Here is a 24,314-nt window from a genome sequence, read left to right on the forward strand (position 1 = left end):
TGATTGACCAAAGACCAGATTCTTTCCACATAGTTTATTTAGTTGGGAGAAAGAGTTTCTGTAGCTATTCCATTCTTAACCCAGTAACACATGTTGCCTCCCGGCTACAGTGTGCTACCTTTTAACTGAGAAATCCTAATGCCTCATTTTCCCCTAATATATTTGCTCTGGCCATTTAATCCCATGTTTTAATATATGTACATCCATGTAAGTGCCTGTCATTGATTTTTAACACCTAGAGGACAATCCCTGCCTTATACTTTTACAATTAGGTTCTAAATGAATGTTTTTTAAGTGACGATAGCATTTTAATTCCAATGTAGTAGACAGTGGCTTGTATGGTAAGAATTATAATTACAATTTCACCCATAATCAGGTTGTTTTCTCCTCACATTTTAAGGTGATGATGTACCTGAGTTTTTCTGAAAGCAGCACTCTGCTCTCATTTTTCAAGGGCTGGCCTCTTTACCACACTGAGTTTACCAAGCTTTCCACTATGCCAACATCATACCGTCACCATTCTACCACATGCGACACCTCTTTCCCAATATTGGAAAGCCACTTTTGTGTTAGAAACTCTTTGGAAAGGGATGGGAAAATCCTTTATTTTAGGGGGAAAATGACATCCCATTTACTTACTAATAAATCTAGAATTTCCATTGAGCTGACTTTAATAGTATGTTTTTATGAACCATGTTTAGCAAAGGGAATTAATTTCCTTTCAGTATCACCATGGACTTTTAGAAACCAAGAATGATTTATTTTGTTTTGTGTCTAAGATTAACCAAGTTAAGAATGGAAAAATCCTATTAGATCATAAGAGACTGTTCCCTTCCCCACTGCAGGATTATGTGCTACAGTATATTTCCTAATCTTTGTTCTTTTTAATAACATTCTTCCTGTATTCATTTCAAAGTCATTACCCCAAAATATTTCCATGAAATTATATTGTGCGTGATTTCAGATAGAGATAAATTTCTTATGTTTGTTTTATAATACACACCAAAGTTTATTTTTTTTAAATATTGAGCAACATTTATCTCTTTCAAATGGAACAATCATAGTAGTGTCTCTGTGAATTTAAATAATAACAGTATTTTCTTGTACTTGAGTAACTTGCAGTATAATTTTGGAATAGTAATATTTTGTTTGGAACACTGTGGACTGTGGGTCATTTGTCAGATATACTTTACAAAGAAATCAGAATGTACCCTAAATGGAGAGAGGGAAGCAGATCAGGGGTGTGTTTTCTTCTTTGGCTTTCTGTTTTTTGATACAAAAAAGGTGGAATCGATAGACTAATGATCCATTGGTACATGAATAACTTAAATAATAAAGTAGTAGTCTATATTCTCAAGTAGTGTAGAGATGTACAGGTGGACCTGTCAGACGTCAGCAGGTGACTTCTGCTGTGGTTCATGATTCCCAGATGGTATCCAGCCAGCACTTAATCTGTTCAAAGTTAAGTAAGATCTATCCACAAAATATAAGTAGGAAATAGTATAAACTAAATTAATCAGCAAATTAGTTATTAGGTACGTCATTATTTAATACATTAAATAGTGCTACTGTGGACATTTGTCTTTCAACCTAATGGTGTGTGTGTTTTGAATTTTTCTCAAAGATAGTTTGAAAATCATCTGGCTTTTGAAAAAACAAACTAGCTAACTTGGGAAACAAAAGAATAAGCCCAAATGTTATATATCACTTAAGTTGGATTTGCGTATTATCTTATTAACAGTCGGCAATTAAAAAGTCACCTAAAGGGGCGCCTGGGTGGCGCAGTCGGTTAAGCGTCCAACTTCAGCCAGGTCACGATCTCACGGTCCGTGAGTTCGAGCCCCGCGTCAGGCTCTGGGCTGATGGCTCAGAGCCTGGAGCCTGTTTCCGATTCTGTGTCTCCCTCTCTCTCTGCCCCTCCCCCGTTCATGTTCTGTCTCTCTCTGTCCCAAAAATAAATAAACGTTGAAAAAAAAATTAAAAAAAAAAGTCACCTAAATTAATAAATGTTACTTTTTTCCACGAACCCAGGGAAAATCTACTAGTTTACTACTTAAAAACTGGCCATGGCTCCTCAGTGCATTCCAGATGAAGTCTAAACTCCTTGGCATAGCATATGCTCCAGTACCCACTGATGCTCAGTCTCCCCTTGCATCCCTTCTCTTTGGCACATCTCCCTCCTGCCCCTCACCCGTATTCCACTGCTCTCCTGTCTTTACCACTGGGGATTCTGCTGCCACCTGCAACTTTTTCTTTCTTTGCCTGATGTATTACTACTCATTCTTCATGCCTAGCGTCAAATGGCTGGGTAGTTTTTCTGGGCTTGATGAGGTGCCCCTGAAATATTTTATATTCTTTGGGTTTTTCTAAGGGTGAAATGATGCTTTTTTCATGTCTCTATCCCTGTGTTCATCTGCGCCACTGTGTGCTAAGTATTTGACAGCAGGTATATTAAAGGTATTTATGGAATTTGTCAGTAAATTAATGAATGAATGTTATAGTAATCCGTCCGTGGTTGGATACTACTAATCAATACTTTAATGACTAGTATCCAGTATTTTCTAGTTCTTCATATTTCACACAAGTGAAACAATTTGTGCCTATTGTATTTTGGTACAGAAGCCATTTTTTTTTTTTATTTGTTCACCTTTGCTGTGAATTCAGTGGCAGAATTTTACTCTAATTATCTCAGATAAATTACTTGCTCTCACACAGTTGTATACTAAATATTGTGTGCATTTGCCCTTCTGCACATTTGCCTGGGTAAAGAGTGATATCACAGTATCCAAGGAACTCTCAGAAACACTTGAGAAGTATTCTACTCAAAACCAAGTGTGACATGAATACATAGCTCTTTGGGTGTTTGGAATCTCTCTGGGGAAGCTGACACTTGAGACAAACAAAAAAATGCAGGGCTGTACACAGTTCTGTTAAAATGCTCAGAGGATAAAATAATTGCTCTAGAAATTCAGAATGGAGATGATAAAGAAGGACTAGGGGAGGCGTAGCATATGAGTGTGATTTTAAGGGCGAATAGGGGGCAGAATGCTGAAGGAGGTTGGGGGCATCATAGCAGAGGTCCGAGCTCTGGAGAATGTTTGCTTGATCCCCCTTCCTCACTTTACCTATTCTCCAGACACTCTGATGTGTCTGCTGCTATATGCACAGGATCACACTAGCCAAGTTCTGGGAAAGGATCCAGTAGGAAACATGTCAGAAACTTCCTGGCCATAACAGAAAATTGCTTCAGTATCAAATTGCTTTGTTGCTTGGGCCTCACATCTGTTTCCTTGTCCTTTCACCAACCCCTGTGCTGGTTCAAGTGGATCTCCTGATTCCTGCCTCCTTGACCTTGTAACCATTCCAGAAGCCTTGCCATTGTGCCTCAGGGTTCTCATCTGCCTGCTTGATTTTTTTTATTTTTATTTTTTTCCTTTGGTCTTTGAGCTCCTATGACGTGTATGTTCTCATTTTCTGCCTGGCTGAGCGAGGTTCCTGACTTGCTCCTCTCAGTCAGATTCTTTGCTTGTTAGTGAATCTGGCTTGCCATCGATTTAGTTGCTGACCTCTAGTTTTTAGTATAGTTGGCTTTCTACCCATCTAGACTGCATTTCCAACCAGAAAATAATGTAGTCTCAGTTTCCTGCCCTGCGTCTTGTTCTGTCATAACTATCAGCTCACTTGGCATGAGTGATTCATTTATGGGAAGACTGAAAAAATAGGATAAATTTATGAAAGGATTTCCAAGATAGGTTGAAGTTGTTATTTCACTCTCTATGCCAATAGTTTTTGAAGTAGGAGGTTTGCACTTCAAAAATATACAAGATGATCCATTGGGGTGTGGAAAGAAATTATTATAATGATTAGTCCATTGTGTTTTTATCTTAAAAATTTTTTAAGAATTACCATTATTTAAAATACAAAAGAAATGAAAAATGTAAATATTTAGAATAAAAATAAATAGCACAAATATTTACATTATAGATGGACCAGTTTACTCTGTATGCCAGATGGTCATATACCACGTGTGGCAACAGGTTTCTGGAGGGAGGTATCCAAACTCCACATCTTGTAAGAGTTGACAGTGGGGACCTTACATATTTATTCACTTTCAGCGTATTTGAAGAATTGCATTTTATGTGTGCCTAGATTTACAGATTGTGTTTTTAGCTTTAACCTGAATAGCATTCACAAAATGATCAAGTGCCTTAAAAAGATTCTGGTCAAGAGCTACAGATCGTATGCATCTGAGAACTAGAAACACAAAATCTATACACTTAATACAAACTCTTCCTCAACTATATACATAGAAATCTTAAAGGTTGGGGCGCCTGGGTGGCGCAGTCGGTTAAGCGTCCGACTTCAGCCAGGTCACGATCTCGCGGTCCGTGAGTTCGAGCCCCGCGTCGGGCTCTGGGCTGATGGCTCGGAGCCTGGAGCCTGTTTCCGATTCTGTGTCTCCCTCTCTCTCTGCCCCTCCCCCATTCATGCTCTGTCTCTCTCTGTCCCAAAAATAAATAAACGTTGAAAAAAAAAAAAGAAATCTTAAAGGTTAAGTATAAAAGTGATAATAAACACTATTTTAAAACGACAATACCAGTAGCTCATTCACTGTGCTTTTTATCTCCAAGTAGAATATACACATAGGATGAGGTTCTTCATCAAAGATATTTTTATATCTACCTTTCAAATAGTCTTGGAAATTACCAGTTTTTGTTGGTGGAATCTCTATTACAACTGATTAAAAATACCATTGATTTTTGCTCTAAGTGTAGTTAAGAAAAAGTTTGTATTAGGAGTATAAGTATCACCTTTGACATGTGATTACATCATAAGGAGTACCTTCAGTCTGTAAGTTTTGGCAAGAATCTTTTTCAAGATGTATATATGCATGTTTTCCCTGCTATCTGAAAATTCACTTTATGCCACTTTGTTTTTACAAAAGACCTACAGTAGCTGTTTGCCCTAACCAAGGGAAATCCAAAGAGGGTTTTCACTTTTACAAAATGGTAGCTGTCTTTTGGCTTTAACACCATTTCAATTTATGTAAGATTTAATAGGAATGCTCTACTTTCAGATAGCGGGAGAAACTTGTATATGTGTGTGTGTGAATATATGTATGTGTGTGTGTATATATATATATATATATATATATATATAATGTGTGTGTTTATATATATATATATATATATATATATATATGTGTGTGTGTATATATATATATATATATATATAATGTGTGTGTTTATATATATATATATATATATATATATATACAGAGACACACTCATATACTTCTTACAATTTTTATCTTTAATAGCAAGAGCCTATTGGCCAAAAATCTAATTTTTATGGGAATACATTTTTTTATAGCAGCAATGGCAGGTTCTTTTGTCAGTGTTCCTCTCTATTCCTATTAGAGTTCTCATCAGGTGTTTGAACTTGGCAACTCATAGGAGAAAGGATGACATTAAAGTAGTCTGAGATCGTCCTTATATTAACTGAGTTGTGGCCATATATTATTTAATATTGAAAAATAGAGTTCCAGTTAATGGGATTTCTCTCCATTCTACAAATAAACCTAGTAAAGGAGTTACAAAAGAGAACTATAACATCTTAAATACCTTCGATGGGTTTACCAAGGAAAGTAAAATTATAACTATAAAATCAGTGTGGTTCTATTTTTAAGTGAAATTCTTTAGGAAAATGGAGTAGGTAGGTAGCATAATGAGAGTTCTGTTTTTAATTTACATAAGTTCTTTCATGTATTGACAACAGTGTGGCTCTTTTAGAACTAGGCATTTAGCTTTTGATCTCTCTTTATTCTGTAAATGTTAGGAACCACCAGTTTGTCTCTTGATCCAAACATTCCCATCTAGGCCGAATTCATGATCAGTTAGTTACCCTTGTTAATTCAAAATCTATTAAAAGGTGTTATTTGGATTCATTCTCTTAATATTTCCATAGAAACTAAAAATTGTCCAACAGTATTATTTTTACATACTTTTTACCTAGGAGAATAAAGTTTTTTTTAGCTTATGGTAATTTTTATTAATGCAAAACATATGAAATGAATCGCACAAAAGTTGACCTTGTAACTTCTCACATGTTATATTAGTAGTTTTAATATTACATACTAAATATATAATGCCTACCTCCTTTATTTTGTATTTATTTTGGCCTCAGTCTTCTCAGCTTTCTGAGTCTCCCAAAGAGTATAAACTTTTTGGCATCAGAAGCAATGTCCTGGACTTTTTTCCCCTTGTCCTGTCAGGAAGTTAAGTGGGGACTTTACCAAATCTCTCCAAAAAGTGTCTTCCAGTATCTCAGGTTGAGAACGCCTGTGCCTAAGAGAACAGGTCAAAGTGTCCTGTTGATTGGCCCCATAATGATTAGACTGCCAAGTCTACAGTGCTTCAAGTCTGCTTGGCTTCAAAACTTGGCTCTGCCATTTCTGAGCCGCACGATGGCGGCAGTTGACTTACTGAGCCAATCGCAGGGAGTTGTCATGAGCATAAAATGCAAAACAGTATGTAAGTATCCTGACAAGGTGCCTGATACACGGTAAGGACTTCATATATAAAAACTGCTATTATTGTCATTATGATTACGGAGAGGAGAGAACCTTGTTCAACAGGGGTGTTTAAAGAGGTAATTAACCTCTCAAGACCATTGGTAAACAGCAGCAAGCCTGTTGTAATGCTGATACCAGGTCCTTTTATAACGAAGGAAGCAGGAGGGAAAAGGAGAACTGGAAACAGCTGAATAGGAAGACCTAAGTCAACTGGAGGCCTGACTGGCCTTAATGATTTTAAGTGACAGTACCAAGCATTTCTCTTGACCTTCTGCCAGCATTATCTTTTGCTCAAATTTAATTAATTCCAGTTCTCAGATCTATATTGTCCACATTCATTTTTATGTAGTAGAAATTTGGGACTTTTATATTTCCATTTAAAACAAATTTTCATTCCCCTTAACCTTTCAGGTTTGTACTATATGAAAAACAAGACTAGACAAATATAGCAGGTCTTGAAAAAACCATTTTCAATATTGAATGAAACGAGAAAAATTATTCAGAAGCAAACCCTAAAATCAAAAGAGAGCCATTCCTATATTTGGTGAAGAGAATTGGAATATTAAGAAATGTATTGTTAGAAGCACATATTAAGAGTTTATTATATAAATATAACATATTTATATATAGTGTATAATATATATATAATATATATACTGACTAATATTATAGTCAGTATATATACTAATAATATATATACTGACTATAATATATATACTGACTAATAATATATATATGTCATATATATATAATATATATACTAATATTATACTGTATAATATATATACAATATAATATATATACTGACTTCTTTAATCCTCACAATGGCCCTCAGTAAGTAGTTATTGTTGCCATTTTGCAGATGAAGACATTGAGGCACCAACAGTTTAACTTTGCTAACGACAAACATCTAGTAAACCGCTTAGTAGCTAGCTCTGCTCATGCCTAAACTTGTGTCCTGTCAATTCTATGTGAATTCTATGTTCACATGTATTTCCGATGATTAAAAGGCTCAGTGTAAAAAATTCGGTGCCACACTTAACTAGGAGTTTGTGTTTTCGCCTAAGTAATTGGGTCCCCAGCAAGTCATGTGCATTTATACACTGCAGAAATGTAGGGCCAGTGCCTTCTCAGTAATCAGTAATTGCTTAGGGCAGGGTGGAAGCAATCTCTGTATTTATCCAACTCTAGAATGGAAGTGTCCCCTCTCATAGGAGCAGCCATTACACCAGTATTCAGAGAATCGGTGCTCTTATCAATTTCACACCTAACCCAAAGAATAAACCTGAATTTGTAGACTTTTTACTACACTATCCTGTTATATCCATATTTCCCACTTCCCCAGTGGGAATTCTTCTTTTTCTGATTTGGTGGAAGTTAAGCAATTAGGTCTAATAGAGGTTTTACTTTGGAAAAGTGGTAACATAAAAATAGTTTTAGAGATAATGATTAGTATACATGTGAAATTGTAAAATGCCTTTAGTCGTATTAAGATTATAATAAAATTTTAAGGAGTTGTCTTCAAATTTTAGTTTTCCTCAATTGCAGGAAATTGAAATTTGATGAGGAAACCTAGATACATCCTCCATTTGAAGTAGTTCAAGTCTGTGCCTTAGAAGCCACATTTATCACAATTCATGGATCTCTTCTTGTTGCAGAGTAGTTTTCTAAATATAATCACAAAGAGAAACCTTCCTGTCCATAAACCTCATTCTGAAATGAGTTCCATGTGAGTGTCCACAGAAAGAACGAAGCCAACCACAAGGCACTTTCAAGATACATGTGTTCATTTCATTTGAAAATATTGAAAGTTAGTTGTTCATCGATACATGATACTTTCCTCATGCCTCAACATCATAAATCTTTATAAGTGAATATCATGCTATATAGTGTTTGGTGACCGTGGCATGAATTTTGAAGATTTAATAAGACCCTCTTAGCATGAATACTTTAACAGTGAAAATCTAATCCTTTTTTCAGTATGTGCAGTAGAGGATGGGACTATTTTAATGGACCCAGGTTTAGCTGAGTAATAACATCTTAATAACTTTAGGTTGTGCCAGCTGCTGTCCTAACATGGAGACTGTCTCATTTAACCTCACAACAGATCTTTGAGTGAGCTACTCTTACTCTCCCTATTTTAAAAATAATAAACCTGAGGCTCAGAGAGTTTAGCTAGCTTGTCTAAGATCACAAAACTATTACGTGGTGATAAACTGTTTGTCCTAATTCTAGACCAAAGAATTATAGATAATAGGCTTAGTGAAGCATAACTATATTAGTGTGGTTAGTGTATTACCAAAAATTATGTAAGTAAAAATTTTGTAAATATAATTACTTTATCTAATAATTGACCTTTAATAAAAGAGATACTTCTCCTGTTTCTCCTTGCTTTTCACTTACCAGCAGCTGCCAGATCCTTTTCATTAACTTTATAGGTCAAGTGGTTAATAATCTTTAAGTAGACCTTTAAATTCACCAGCTAAGTTTATTTATTAACAATAACAAAAACAAAAGCAGCCTGTTTTTCAAGAAACCCCGTCTAAATAACAGTAGTCATGTGATCACAATGTTTTAATTACTTTTAAGATCTCTTAAGAGACGAATTCTCTAAGTGACTATTGGAACATCTATGAACAAAGATATGTTATGGTCTCTGCCTGTGTGCTTTCCTCATAACTGGATTTTGTGATGTTTGTATTTTTTTCTTTTTCTTTCTTTAACTTTGAAAATTTTATACATAATTAAACTTTATTTTTAATATTCATTATTATCAATTTGTGGGGATTATTCCCTAGAAAATACTACCTTCTCAAGATAGTACTCTTAAAGTAATCTTAGAAAAGGTAATATATTCAGATGTAGTTTAGGGTAACTTATTTTTAATTATTTGTTATAAGGTATTTATCATTTGCAAAAAAGTAATAATTTAGAATAATCAATATTCTGATTTAAAAGCACCTTGATGTTAAAATAATTACTTTGAAGTTTGTTGTGTTGAGCGACTCTGGAGTTTGGCTTAAGAATTCAGATACTATTTAGTCCCCCAGACTTGAGTATTACGTATTAATCTCTATGGCCTTTGCTCTGAAATCTGGGGAAGAACCACATGAACTGAACATGATGAGGTCCATGACCTTATTTGTTTGTTTTTCCATTGTGTCTGAAGGCTAAACTCTTTCAGGAACGCAAAAAGCACTGCAAAAATGAACATTGACTGTGGGATTGGTAGAAAAGGGGGTGGGAACCAAGTAAAAAATACACATCGAGTTCTAAAATTAGCCTCTGTTATCACTGCGCTGCCCATGGGGGGCTGCTGGCTGTCCTGTGGTTGAGAGGACTCTCCCCCACCTTCACTGAGACACTCTGACGAGGAGCCCAGCCTTCTGCTCACAGACTTTGCCCTTATATAGTATACTCCATGGGTGCACTTCATCCTTAGAAAAATTACCCAAATTCACTTCAAAAGAGCACATCAGTTTATTTTACTTACAATTATACACATAACGAATAGTTCAGCATTTCATAGCTCATTCGTGTAAATATTTAGTCTGTAATGATAAGGATTTGGGCCATACTTAGCATTATTTGTTGATACTTACAAGCCCTTGTACATTTGTGATTGTCTTATATTTGGGGTGACAGATTATGGTTTAGATGGGTATGGGCAGGGACTCTTGACCTCTGCATAGCATTTCCCAGATGTTTTTCTTAGGTGTGGACTGGCCCCAGGGCTTGGAGACTTGGAGATGTTCAGGGGGCATTTGGATAGAGTTTGTCATTGGCCTCCCAATGAGTTTTCAGTGTAGCTACTTTATGACATTTTTGTGGGATTGCCTCTAGAATCCCGTTCCAGGGAGTTAATTGGAAGTAACGATTACATGCAACAAGGCAATGACAATTCTTCAAAACATGGATTTAATATAACAACTTTTCATTTGTAGTGGCACCATACTGTCATTTAAGAACATTAAAAATATGAAGACATTTTGAAATTGATAACATCATTACACTAAATAAAATCTAAAGGAAATGTATATTTTCAGCAGTCCCGCCACCAACGGATAAACTGATAAGGCCCCTTTGTGGTGGAGCCTGGCCATTTGAATTTTCAGGAACGTGTGCAGGTGATCTTTTGGGCACCCCAGGTGAAGAACCAAAGTTTGATATAGTTTCAGCCAGTGTAGTGTGTATGTTACTTTATATTCTTTTTATATATTCTGTTTTACTTAATGTGATATCAGATACTTACAGTGCTCTTTCATAATCTTTAAATTTTTCATTACAATGTTTGTATATTTTTGTATTATAATTTTTTGAATCATTCTTCTAATGTTGAGTCTCATATTTGTAAGTTAGTGGAGGACAATGATGCATTATCATTTGGTTTTTACTGGATCATTTCCCGACCAAATCAAAGGGAATGAACAAACCTTGCTGTTCATTGTTGCCACATTGCTTTCATAAGAAGGGATGTGGCAATCCCAATACTATCAGCAGCGAGTGCTTGTTTCACCATAACTTTCCTGGAATTGGGAATTATCATTTACTAAAGCACATTTTAAATCCCTATCCTTTTCAGGGCTTCCAGAAATGAGAAGGGAAAATACCACAAATAGCGACATTTATAAATAAAGCCATGGATAATTCCCTGGAAGCTGGGGGATATAAATAGTGCTGTGTCTATAATCAAATAGATACCAGTAGGTTATTCTCATTTAAAAGTGACTTTCTAAATCATTACCAACAAAAATTTGTAAAATGTAAATTACCTACAACAACCAAAAATGAATAAATATTAACTATCATGACTTATGCCAACTGTGTGTTTAACAGTTAGAATATTCAAAATGAGTAAACAGGACTGTGGTGAATCAAAACAACATGAACAGGTGTAACCTGCTTCATATAGTTAAGGTTTATACCACACGCAGAATCTGACACACTGCTGGGGAAATAAATTTCAAACCTGATCATCTCTGTAATTGAGAGTCCAGACTTCTTTCCTTAAAAGAAAAAATCAGCCAGAGAGCCTCACCTTATGTTTTTTATTATCCGTAGGCTATAGAAAGCGTGCTTTCAAGCAGAAAGTAGATTATTGGCTAATAATGACTTGAAATGCAGATATTCAGAGAATATCTCTAAACTTTGTAAAAAATGTTTATTTATTTTTGAGAGTGATAGAGAGAGAGAGAATGAGTAGGGGACAGGTAGAGTGAGAGGGAGACACAGAATCTGAAGCAGGCTCCAGGCTCCTAGCTGTCAGCCCAGCACCCAGATGCAGAGCTCAGTGAACCATGAGATCATGACCTGAGCTGAAGTTAGACGCTTAACCAGTTGAGCCACCCAGAGGCCCCTGTCTCTAAACTTTTGAGTTGGACTCCTCTTCTTCCTCTTCCTGTTCCTCACCTTCTATCATTTTTATCATCACCACCTTTTTGTAAGTGGATCATTTGTAGTTACTATACTGAATAGTACTTTTTTTTTATTTAATCTTTATCATGGCTGTTAGAGAGATGTATTTTATTCCTCCATTTTTCAAATGAGGAAACTGAGCAGGGAGGAAAAAACCACACCATTCAACACTGGTTGTACAACCAGTAAGAGCAGCAGCTGGAGTTTGACGTAGAGTGAGTCCCTCAGTATCTACCCTTCTTCCATGCTGAAATCAAACATTTCAGTGGACTTGCAGAGGTTATTTGGCTCTCACAGATGCTATGGTTTGGGCGCTAGATCGACTCAATCTGATAGTTGTGGAAGGTGCTAATTTTTGTGGGAAGTAGTCCAAGAGTTTTGAATCAATTCTGATTCTAATGATCCTCCAGAAGGTTTTCTTGACTTTCAGCACACCTGTAGAGGTTTTATGACAGGACATGTCTACTAGACTGAAAGAAAGCCCAGATCTAGAGAGTATAATCTAAAACATCTGTTTTTCAGAGGCCAGTCCTCTTTTATTGACATCCACTCATCACTAGGTTTTTTTTTTTTTTAAGTTAGTTTATTTATTTGAGAGAAAGAGTGAGTGAGCAGGGGAGAGCCAGAGAGAAGGGGATGCACTGTCAGGGCAGGTCCTGACACAGAGCTCGATCCCATGAACCGTGAGATCATGACTTGAGCGGAAATCAAGAGTCAGATGCTCAGCCAACTGAGCCACTCATGCTCCCCATCCGTCACTAGGTTTTAATCTTGCAGCAATTTTTTTGCGGGGTGGGGGGGAATCTTACATGTCCATCAGTCACTAAGTTCATTTGAGAGGTAGATACAAAGATTAGTGGAAAGCCTGTCAATTTTGAATGTAGCTATATCTGAATTTGAAATCCAGCCCCACTACTTATTTTTATAACTTTGGACAGCTAAATTACTTAATGTCTCTGTACCTAAATTTTTTGGTCCTTAAAACGTATATAGCAGTCACAAGTTTGCAGGGTCGTTATGAAGATTAAATGAGAAACAACTGGAGTTTGAAAAATGAAAATTCTTAGGGCACCTGGCTGGCTCAGTCCGTTAAGCGGCCAACTCTTGATTTTGGCTCAGGTCATGATATCATGGTCATGGATCAAGCCCTGGATTGGGCTCCGCAGTGACAGCACGGAGCCTGCTTGGGATTCATTCTCAATCTCTCTCTCTCTCTCCTTTCATTCTCACTCTGCCTCTCCCCCGCTCACACTCCCTCTGTCTCAAAATAAATGAACAGTTAAAAAAAGGAAAAATGAAAATTCTTCCTCAAAGTAATCTCTTTCTTTGATAAAATGTACTGTAATTATTTAATGTATTCATCTGTGATTCAGGTGAAGTTTAGCATAAGCTTTGAGGGTTGCTCCCTTAGAGGACATAGAGACAATAGCTTGAGATCTCATCACTGCTAGAATAAATATTTTGAAAAAGGGTTATTTTGCAAATAGTTCATTTGCTTCTTGAATAAAAAAGATCATTTTTCCTTTCAGGGTCAGTTTTTGCCCTTCATTTATTTTCATTATTCTAAATTCAGCTGGCCCCTAGAATTTTTATCAGATATGACTTCTCTTTAATATGCTAATGGAGAATGATGAACATTTTATAGTTTATTTCTATCATGAGCTAAGCTCATAAAGAAATTTATGTTAGGTGGAGTTATAATTTCATTAGTGTCTTTTCCTCTATTGCAGAAAACAAGTTTTTCTCATTATAAAACAATTATAAACAGTTATACGTTTCTTATAAAGTGAATAACTCAACAGAAATAGTGTAGTTAATGTTTCATATGTCAAAAGGAGGCACCTGGTGGCTCAGTCATTTGAGCAGCTGACTTGATTTTGGCTTAGGTCGTGATTTTATGGTTCATGGGATCAAGTCCCACATCGGGCTCTGTGCTGAGTGTGAAGCCAGCTTAAGATTCTCTCTCTTTCCCTCTGCCCCCTCTGTCTGCTTGTTCTTTCTCTCTCTAAAATAAAATATAAACAAGCAATAAACAAACAAATAAAATGTCAACATGGAATTTTGCTTCCTTAAGTTTAAAAAAATCTAACCTAAGTTTCTCTTTACTTAAAAAAATCCCTCTTATAAAATGTTTTTACCAAACTGCTACCTGCCAAATCCATTGTCTTTTTCCATTTCTTATCTTCTTATGATATTGTTTACCACATCCTACTTTGTGCAACTCTTTTGACATTTTCATTAGTTTCAAAATTTTATTATGAAACATATAAACTACTAAAAATGTGAGCACTGATGTGCCTCCTCCCAGTTCAATAAAACATTATCAACCGTTCAACTTCCCTGTATGTTCCTCCCTGCTTGTAATCCTGCCCAAACAGATGTGCAACCATTATCCAAAATTTGGCATAGAACATTCTCATTCATTTTTTATACTTTTACTATATATTTGTGTACTCGTACACAATATGTCATGTTACATTTTATATGTTTTTAACCTTTATATAAATGATTATAGTGTATTTGTGTGTTCGTCAGCACTTGTTTTTGTATTTTTCACTTGACATTGTTTTATGAGATAATTCTGTGACACTACTCTCTGTTTGCCCTCACCTATGTTTCTCCTACTATTCTCCTTTGGTTGGACTCCACTCCTGTATTGGTTTTGTTCCCAGGGTCCTGTAACTGACAGCCTTTTCTTCTTACCGCACAGTCTGTCCCTGTGTATTCCTTGCCTCACTTGGCTTTTTCAAACCTCTTGTATTCTCTTGAGATCCAGGCCTGTTTGTGCGAAAACCTACTGGATATCTGCGACAGGATATCCTGCAAGCACCCTAAACTTCATCTTTCAAAAAGTGAATTCACAATTTTTTCCCCTAGACCTACAATCTCTTCTGCTTTTCTTTTATCTGAATAAGGACACACCATCACTCTGTGATTCGTGCTGTTCATTTAGATACTCTGAAATCCCTAGTATCCTTTACTGTTCACACTCCTTAAACCACTAAGTCCTCTAGAGGCTAAAAGCAAACACTGAGCTGCTGGAACAAAACACATAATAATACATATACATAAGAACATTGCCAGGTTTTTTTTTTCTTATGTAACATCCTGAGAAGAGTGCCCAAGTCAGTGGGCAGCTCATCTCCATGAAACCCTTTAGAGACTCAGACCACAGCACCTCTTCTGTCATCAACATATGACCTCCAAGGTTACAGTTCTAGCTAGTGGGAGGGGGCACAGAGGAAGACCAAAGTCAACAATTAACTCTTTAAATTTTTTTTTTTTTTCAACGTTTATTTATTTTTGGGACAGAGAGAGACAGAGCATGAACGGGGGAGGGGCAGAGAGAGAGGGAGACACAGAATCGGAAACAGGCTCCAGGCTCTGAGCCATCAACCCAGAGCCCGACGCGGGGCTCGAACTCACGGACCGCGAGATCGTGACCTGGCTGAAGTCGGACGCTTAACCGACTGCGCCACCCAGGCGCCCCAACAATTAACTCTTAAGTAAGGCTAAGTTCACATCACTTTCATGAACATTGTGCAGGCTATAACGAGTTCTCTTGCTCTCTTTTTCTAAATTTTTTTAATGTTTATTTTATTTTTGACAGAAAGAGAGACAGAGCATGAGCAGGGGAGGGGCAGAGAGAGAGGGAGACACAGAATCCAAAGCAGGCTCCAAGCTCTGAGCTGTCAGCATAGAGCCCGACGCGGGGCTCGAACTGAAAGACCGCGAGATCATGACCTGAGTTGAAGTCAGATGCTCAACCAACTGAGCCACCCAGGTGCCCCAGGAGTTCTCTTGCTCTCTTAAGTGGCCAGCCACCCCCTAGCCATAACTCTACACCATCAAAGCGTGGGAGAATGGATTTTGGTGGGTAGTCCCGTATCTGTGCCACACGTAAATTCATAAATGTCTTTCAGGGGCTTTCCTTTCTTACCCCATTTAAATGCCACTGCTGTAGTTCAAGGCTTCAACATCTCTTGCTTAAATTACTTCAAATAACCTTTTGCCTGGTTATGTTTATTTCTTTCAGCCCATTTCCCATGCTAATGTCACAATTCTTTTTTTTTTTTAATATTGGCATTCTGTGGTTTTTCTTCAAGAAAAATTTTTAAAAAGCTAATGCATAATATAATGAGTATAGACAACAATCTCATAGTGCAATCATCAAACTTACTAAGAGACTAAAAGTTAATTATCCCTGTCACTAAAAAGAAAGGATAATTATATAATATGGTAAAAGTGCTAAATATCTCTACAAAAGCAATACAATTGATATAAATGTATCAAATCAATATGCTGTACACCTTAAATATATGCCATGTTATATGTCAAATACATTCATTTAGAACAATTTTTGAAAGTCCAGTATCCTGGGGTGCCTGGGTAGCTCAGTCAGTTGAGTGTCTGACTCTTGATTTCAGTTCAGGTCATGATCCCAGGGTTGAGGGATCAAGCCCCAGTTTGGGCTCCGTGGTGAGCATGGAGTCTGCTTGAGATTCTCTCTCTCTTTCTCACTCTGCCCCTCCCCACTGCTCACATGCGCACGCTCTTGCTTGCTCTTGCACGCTCTCTCTCTCTCACACACACACACACACACGCAAAAAAGTCCAATATCACCACAGGATCTGTTCAGTGTTTGTGAAATAAATGTCAAGGTGTATGACAGGTATATAGAATAGTCACAACCTGGCCTCAGGTTACTTCCCTGACCTGGCCTTTTGGCACTCTTTCCATGTATTCCGTACTTTCAACATTTGTGCTGGCTTACTGTGACTTAACCATGTTATATATTTTCAAAGCTGTATGTCCTTAGTTTTGAAATCTCCTGTGACTAGAGCTCTTTGTCCCTTTATTCTGTATGATTGTCACCTCCTATCAACGGCTTTCCTAGATAACCTTCCACTGAAGCAGAGTTTATTGCTGTTTTACCTCTGTTGCCAAGTATTTAGACCTGCACTGCTCAGAATATGATCTGCAGATCAGTAGCACTGGTATCATTTGGAAACTTGTTCACAATGCAGAATATCTGGCCCAGCCCGGCCTACTGAATCAGCATCTGCATTTGTAACAAGCTCCCATGTGATCTGATACTGCTGGTGCACAGGCTTTAGAATTGTTGTTTTTTTCTTTTTTTCTTTAATATGGTTTGGCTAAAAATCTTTGGCAAGGAGCCATATTTCTTATCAGTACTATTTTAAGGAGAGATCATGGTGTGATTCTTGATGCAACAGCTTCCTGAGCTACAGGGTCACATGTACAACTTTCTCATTAGAATCACTGATGCCAATATTTACTTTCAGTGTTGGTCTAACAAAATGAATATGTTGCTAGAAGTGGGTGATGGGTCCTTTGGCAGACCATGAATAAAAAACAAACAGGGGCTCCTGGGTGACTCAGTTGGTTCAGTATCTGGCTCTTAATGTCAGCTCAGTTCCTGATCTTGCCATGGTGAGATCGAGCATTACATTGGGCTCCTTGAAGAACATGGAGCCTGCTTGGGATTCTCTCCCTCCCTCTCTCTCTCTCTCTCTCTCTGCTCCTCCCCTGCTTTCACTTTCTCTCTCTCTCAAAATAAATAAATAAATAAACATTTAAAACTCAGAGATAGTGGATGAGAATGCCAACTTTATAAAAACATGTTTTTATGGGGGACTTAATTGCCCAGGAACATTTCTATACAATCTTCTAAAGTTATAATGACCAAATGGTAATATCCTTTCATTGTTCTGGTGGCTTGTGCATGTGCTTTTATAACTCAGTATTTAATGCATGAATTTGAATTTATTTTGAATTTAAATGCAATAGTATTGTTTTGTTGTGTAAGCATTTATTTTTTTCAACCAAGTAAAAAGTGGCCAAAAGTTGGTGTTAGCCAGACTTTTAATTTTTAAATATTAGAGAATTCTTTCTAGGTTTACATGAATCCAAATTTCTGAGTGGAAACTATAATTCTTCTTTGCATACATGATAATTTTTTATCACCCTAATCAACTTGGTCTTACAATTTTATAAATTACTCCATTTAATGGAAATGAGGAAATACTGTGATTTCAAGTCTACTGATCTTACCAGGGTATTAAAGAAAATATCTCTCACAATGTCAGAACCTTCACAATGTAAGAACCTATATAATGTAGTCTATGCAACTCAGTAAACACTTGGAGACTGTCCACTATGGGCAACATGTGTGCTGGGATCTAGGGATGAACAGTGCCTGATTTTGAGAAGGAGAAACATAAACAGATTGTTTTAGTACAGGGTGTCAGTGCTAAGGTAAGACTTATGAACGTGCTCCATGAGAGCTCCAACAAGGGGCCATGTGGCTCCCTGCAAGGTGACTTGGTAGGTGACACCCAAGCTGAGTACTGAAAGATCAGTAGCTTTTTGATAGGTGAAGCAAAGGAGGTGGGGGAGAAGAGATAGTTCCTGAAATGAGTCCAGGTAGAGCAAGTGGCATTGGTAAAAACAGGGAATGCTGCCATGGTGTCATGTGTTGATGGAGAAAGGATCAAACAGCAGTTTAGGGTGACTGGAGTGTAAAGCAAAACAGGGCAGAAGTGCAAGCTGAGGCTGGACTGGTAAGCAGGAGCTAATGATCAAAGGCCAGGTGTCAAAGAAGCTTGTAATTTTACCTTTGATGAGGAGATAGTGAAGATTTAGAGTAGAGAATGATAGGAAAGGGATCAATTAGTTGTTCATCCAAGAATGCATCCAGTTCACTAAGCAGTTTCCATAAAACAAATTTTGTTTCTTGGTTCAGGTCTTCTTCGCTGCCACAATCGATAAACTTCAGGAGTCCAAAATGTTTGCTTTCCTAGGAGTAATACAATTCTAATTAAGAAATCTTTCAAATCACAAGGTGTGAGAAAAAATAACTTTTTGCTATTTGAATTCTTTTGTGCTAAACTTTATATAAATGATTAAATTGAAGTATAGAAAGTAGAGTGTGATTCAGCAAACATGCAATTACACTGACAACACAGTTTCTTTTAAAATTGTCAGGATAATTATGTATTATTAATAGTTGTCCGTTGCTATTTCTTTGATTAGTCCATAATTAGCTATGTTTCCTACTTAATGGACAGATATGAAATAACTGTTGTTGGACAAGCGTGTGCTTGAAAATCCTCTGTTATGTATTGATTCAGGAAAAAATCATCAGCAGTTTGTTACTGATCTAAATTTAGACACCTGATATCTTAAAATTTAATTAAATATTTAGTGGTCATAAAAGAAGTGATCCATGGGAGCAGAGGTACAAAGAGCAGCAAGGAGAGCCAGGAACTTCAACTTTATGTGTTCCCTCTACTCACTTTGTTTTATTTTCCTTCCCCATATAAATTATTATAAATTTTCCACTTGGTAGAAAGGATTTCTCAAGCATTGCCGGCCGGTTTAGTTTATTTTCTTTGTGAACAAATCTGTATGTAATCAGTTTAGCAGGTGAGAGAATTCAAGGAAGCGGTGACTTGCTAGGAAATGAGTTTGCAAGGCTGTGAATTTGTTGTCGTTAATGGTATGATTTCCCAAATATCCCATTTCATTTTTACGTAAAAGGTACTTTTCCGTCCCATCGCTCCAACCTCAAGTATGTCTAACCACTAGGAGGCACTCTTTCCAAACTCTCGTTCTCAGAGTGCCCAGAATTTTTCCCAATAAAGTCTGTGGGTATTTATTCATCTTTTCTGTTTTTGTTTCTAAGCTAAATGTTTTTGCACTCAGTGTCTATTTGCTAGTAGAGATGGTTGTTAAAAGAGAAAGAAAAGAAAGCACTTCCAAACGTTTTGATTGGGATCTACTTTTCCAAGTGCTATTTTATGGAGAGAGGTATTTAATTTGTTAGAAAAGCACATCTCTGTGATATCAAATGTTTATTAAAAGTTTTAATAATACCTTTAAAATAAATGATTCTCTCCTCAATATTTTCTTCTCTGAGGTAGTAGCATTGAGATGCCTAAATGTGTCTTAGGGAAGAGCAGTTGAGGATATTAAGTGATAGTAGAATGCAACATTACAAAAAGTAAACAGTGATTTGTATTGGGAGGAGCTTTCAGATCTGAAAAAGCCATCAGGGACTGTAGGATTGCTGTGTGGTGTATACACATACATAGAGATGACAATGACCAGAACCTAGAGAACATTTTCATCGTGGCACATGAAAATCAGTTTCATCACTGCCAGTCACACAACTGATATACACAGTTGGAATAATGATTCCCTGAAATTAAACAAGAGTTATCAGTTGTGTCAGAAATAATCACACTTGGCATTTTGGATTATAGCAACTAATACAGCTATTAAATATTTGGATAGTTTCAAATTCCTGTTAACAGAGATTATAAGTGAACATTTAAAATGTACTTCCAATTGAAATCAGTTGGTTTACTTTAAAAAGCATGATTTTTCCAATTTGTTACATCAGCATCAGAGACCTCTCCATTGTTTCATTCATTTATTGAGGGTATACTGGCTAGGTCCTATTCCTGACTTTGTTTAGAACAGGAAACATAGAGACAAAATTCCTTTCCTTGTGATGTTTATATTTGTTGGTGGTGGTGGCAGGGGGCAAGGGGACATATCAGGTTGAGATGAAGTGCAGTGGAAAAGGATAAAGCAGTTACAAAAGGATTGAAAGTATAGAGGCTGAGCTACTTTTTATGGAGAGGTTAAGGAAGGGCTCTCTGAGAAGGTATCATTTGAGCAGACATGGAAATGAGGATGAAAGCCATGCATGTAACTGGGGGAAGTTCCAGATAAAAGGAAGCAAAAAGCAAGCTCCATCCTGAGGTGTACATGAGGCATAGTAAGAAAGCATGTGTCTGGAATGTTGGGGAGTCTGGTCGCAGAGAAGTTCAGGGAGATGTGACGGATCTAGTAGAGTCTTCTTCCAGATAGCGTAGGAAGCCACTGGCGGGATTTGGGCTACCTGAGTGACTTTGTCACTAACTTCTGAGATAAATCTAGACTGTACAGTGAGATGACAGTAGGAAAATTAAGTCATTTTGCAGTTGTCTAAAAGCAAGAGATGATGGTTCTACATGAACTTGAGGAAGTTCCACAACTTTGTTGAGGCTGTTTGCCTTTGTGAGGATAATGAGACCTATATGTCAACTTGTTTTGAGGATTAAATGACAGAACCTTCTGGATCCTTTCGACTAAGACTTTGTGGAGCTGATTCATTCAGAAGATCACCTTTAGAGTTTTATACACACACATATACACACACACAGTCAGAATCATATCTTTGATTATTGTAAGTCATTCAACTTAGTGTTCTCCCAGTCTTTGTCTTTTCTGTCAAATATATTTTCCACATTAATTGTATTTCTCAACATAGTTCTGAGTATGCTTCTTTGACCATATACACAATTCACAAACCTGTGATGGCTCCCTATAACTTTTGCTTAAATTCAGAACTTCTGAATTTAGTTTTTGAAAGCCTTCAGTATTGCACTTTAGTCACCTACTGTATGCGACACCAGAGTGCTATTTCCTGTAAATTCCCTCCTTTCCAATCCTCTTTTGCTTTATTTAGGTTTTCTGCCTGAGATGTCGAGAGTCTGAATCTCAGTCTGTCCACACAGATACAGGAGGAATATAACTCTATTTGATCGTAACTGAATTGGGCCTCATTCTGCTGGGTGGTAGAAACTCAAGTCTGCACTCCCTTGGGCTTTTTCTGAGGCTCTACTTTTATGTTCTTGGAGACTCTTGTAATAGTAAGCCATCTGGGAGAAAAAGGCAAGGGCATCCTCAGTCTGGTCCTCTGTGGTCATCCATTGACAGTTTCATTCTGGCTGGCAGCCCAGGATGTCTCCCAGGCAACTGGTCTGGAGTAGGGACTAAAGTCTTCACTTCTGCTCCCCGAGAGTGAGTAGTTTTACTCAGGGTGAGTAGTTCTGGGACTGTATGTATCCCTACAATACTCACTCCCAATGTGTGTATTCCTTGGGCTCTGACTGGTAGCTGTGGAGTGAGCAGAATTGCTTAATGTATTTGGGCAAGTTTTGCTCTCTCATAGAGAAGGCAGATGGTTGATGCTCTTGAAACTTATGAAAATTCAGAGTCTATATCTTCAACAAGAAAAAAAAAAGTCTGAAGGGGTACCTGGGTGAATTAGTTGGTTAAGCATCAGACTCTTGATTTCAGCTTAGGTCATGATCCAAGGGTTGTGGGATCAAACCGCGCATCCAGTGAGGAACCTGCTTAAGATTCTCTCTCAGGGCACCTAGGTGGCTCAGTCAGTTAAGCATCCGACTTTGACTCAGGTCATGATCTCATGGTTCATGGGTTTGAGCCCCGCATCAGGCTCTGTGCTGACAGCTCAGGGCCTGTAGCCAGCTTTGTGTTCTGTGTGTCTCTCTCTGCCCCTACCCCGCTTGTGTTCTCTCCCTCTCTCTTTTTCTCTCTCTCTTTCTCAAATAAGTAAATAAACATTTTAAAAATCTTTTAAAAAAAATTCTCTCTCTTCCCCTGTATGCGTGTTGTCTCTGTCTCAAAGAAAAAAAAAGTCATGTGACTTTCTAATAGTTTTTTGGTGGTGGTGGTGGTTTTAGCTATGAACTCTGTGGGTACAACAGAATCTGTACCTTTACGCCTGTACACAGATTTATGGTATGTGTTTGCCACGGTTAGGAAGATGTACTGAGCTTCATAGATAGATACCCACATGTCTTGTGTCTTGAAGTACTGTTTCTCAGAATGTGACTTCAGGACCAACTCTATTGTTATCTCAAGTACTTGCTAAAAATCAATTACCCTAAAATTTTTGCGTTAGATCTCTTACGATGAAGCTTGTTAGTTTGCACCTGTAATCATTTCCAAGATGATTCTTTTGCACCCTAGATTTTGTGAACCATTGTCCTAGGTCATGGAAAAAGACCATGACCATTTTCTGCAGTGTTCTTCCAAACAACCTTTGTGATTTCTTCTGGACTAAGATATTTTGGATTATGGCTCTAATTTAGTTAATTATTATGGGATTATTAAATTTTTAATTTTCTGTTTATTTCTAGCATTAATCATGGTGTTCTTTCTCACATGCACACACATGTTCTATCTGTATCTAAACATATCTACAACTTTCAAATTTGATAATATGAATATTTTGTATCTTTCTGACTTTTTTCAAGTTACATGAGTTGTAACTTTACATGTTGTAAAGTCACATGAGTTGTAACTTACATGTAAAAATCTTCCTTTTTTCTGGGACACCTGGGTGGCTCAGTTAGGTGTCCAACTTCAGCTCAGGTCATGATCTCGAAGTTCATGAGTTTGACCCCACATTGGGCTGTCTGCTGTCAGCGCAGAGGCTACTTCGATCTTCTCTACCCCATTTTCTCTACCCCTCCCCTGCATGCTTTCTCTCTCTCACCATCTCTGTCAAAAATAAACAAACGTTTTTTAAAAATCTTCCTTTTTTCATACCCAATATTGTTTATTTGTGCCTCTTTTCTTGATTAGCCTTTCTCAAGGTTTATCTAGTTTAATTGACATTTTCAAAGAACAAACTGATGGTTTTGCTTACTGTTTTTGTTTTTTTTTCCAGTTTACCGTTTATTGTCTTCTACCTAATTTGTTTACTTTTTTATTTACTTAGCTTTTGAACTAAATAACTTTTTAGGGTTTTTTTGTAAGTAAAAATTAAATCTATAAATTTACCTTTAAGTATCACTGTAGCAGCTTTCCAGTAAACTTTAGTGCTTTTGTTGTCATTTAGTTCTAAACATTTTGTGCTCTCCATTTTAATTTATTTGAATTAATGTGGGAGCACATTTTAAAAAATTTTTAAATAATGTTTTTATTTTTTACTCAGTTTATTTAATGTTTATTTTTGAGAGAGAGAGAAAGAGAGCAAGAGCACATGTATGAGGTGGGGGAAGGGCAGAGAGGGGACAGAGGATCTGAAGCGGGCTCTGCACTGGCAGCAGAGAGCTGAATGCAGAGCTGTAACTCATGAACTGCGAGATCATGACGTGAGTTGAAAAGTCAGATGCTTAAACTGACTGAGCCACCCAGGCACCCCTATTTGTTTTTTTTACTAGTTTTTTATTACTGACTTCTAATTTAATCATATTGGGTCAAAAATTATGTAGTTACATATGATATCATATGTAGTTACATATGACATCATTTGTAAAAATTTGTTGAGATTTTAGGGGGAATGTAGTACCTAGTCAATTTCTGTAAATATTTTCTCTTCCCAGAATTTTTGTTTGTTAAAACTTTTTTTTATCCTTACTATTTTTATCTGTGTGATCTATCAGTACCTGATAGAAGTGTTTTAAATATTTTATTTTTTTAAGTTTATTTAAGTAAT

At 37.0% G+C, this 24,314-nt stretch overlaps 1 protein-coding gene across 1 annotated transcript in view; it reads left to right on the top strand.

The window, feature by feature from the left end:
• Positions 1 to 24,314, top strand: part of ADGRV1 (adhesion G protein-coupled receptor V1) — a 543,587-nt gene that overhangs the window by 275,614 nt on the left and 243,659 nt on the right. The window lies entirely within an intron of this gene.

The sequence above is a fragment of the Lynx rufus genome, unplaced genomic scaffold (assembly GCF_022079265.1).
Source record: "Lynx rufus isolate CCGP_SWC_20201006 ecotype Redwood Valley unplaced genomic scaffold, mLynRuf1.p SCAF_1, whole genome shotgun sequence".
NCBI lineage: Eukaryota > Metazoa > Chordata > Mammalia > Carnivora > Felidae > Lynx > Lynx rufus.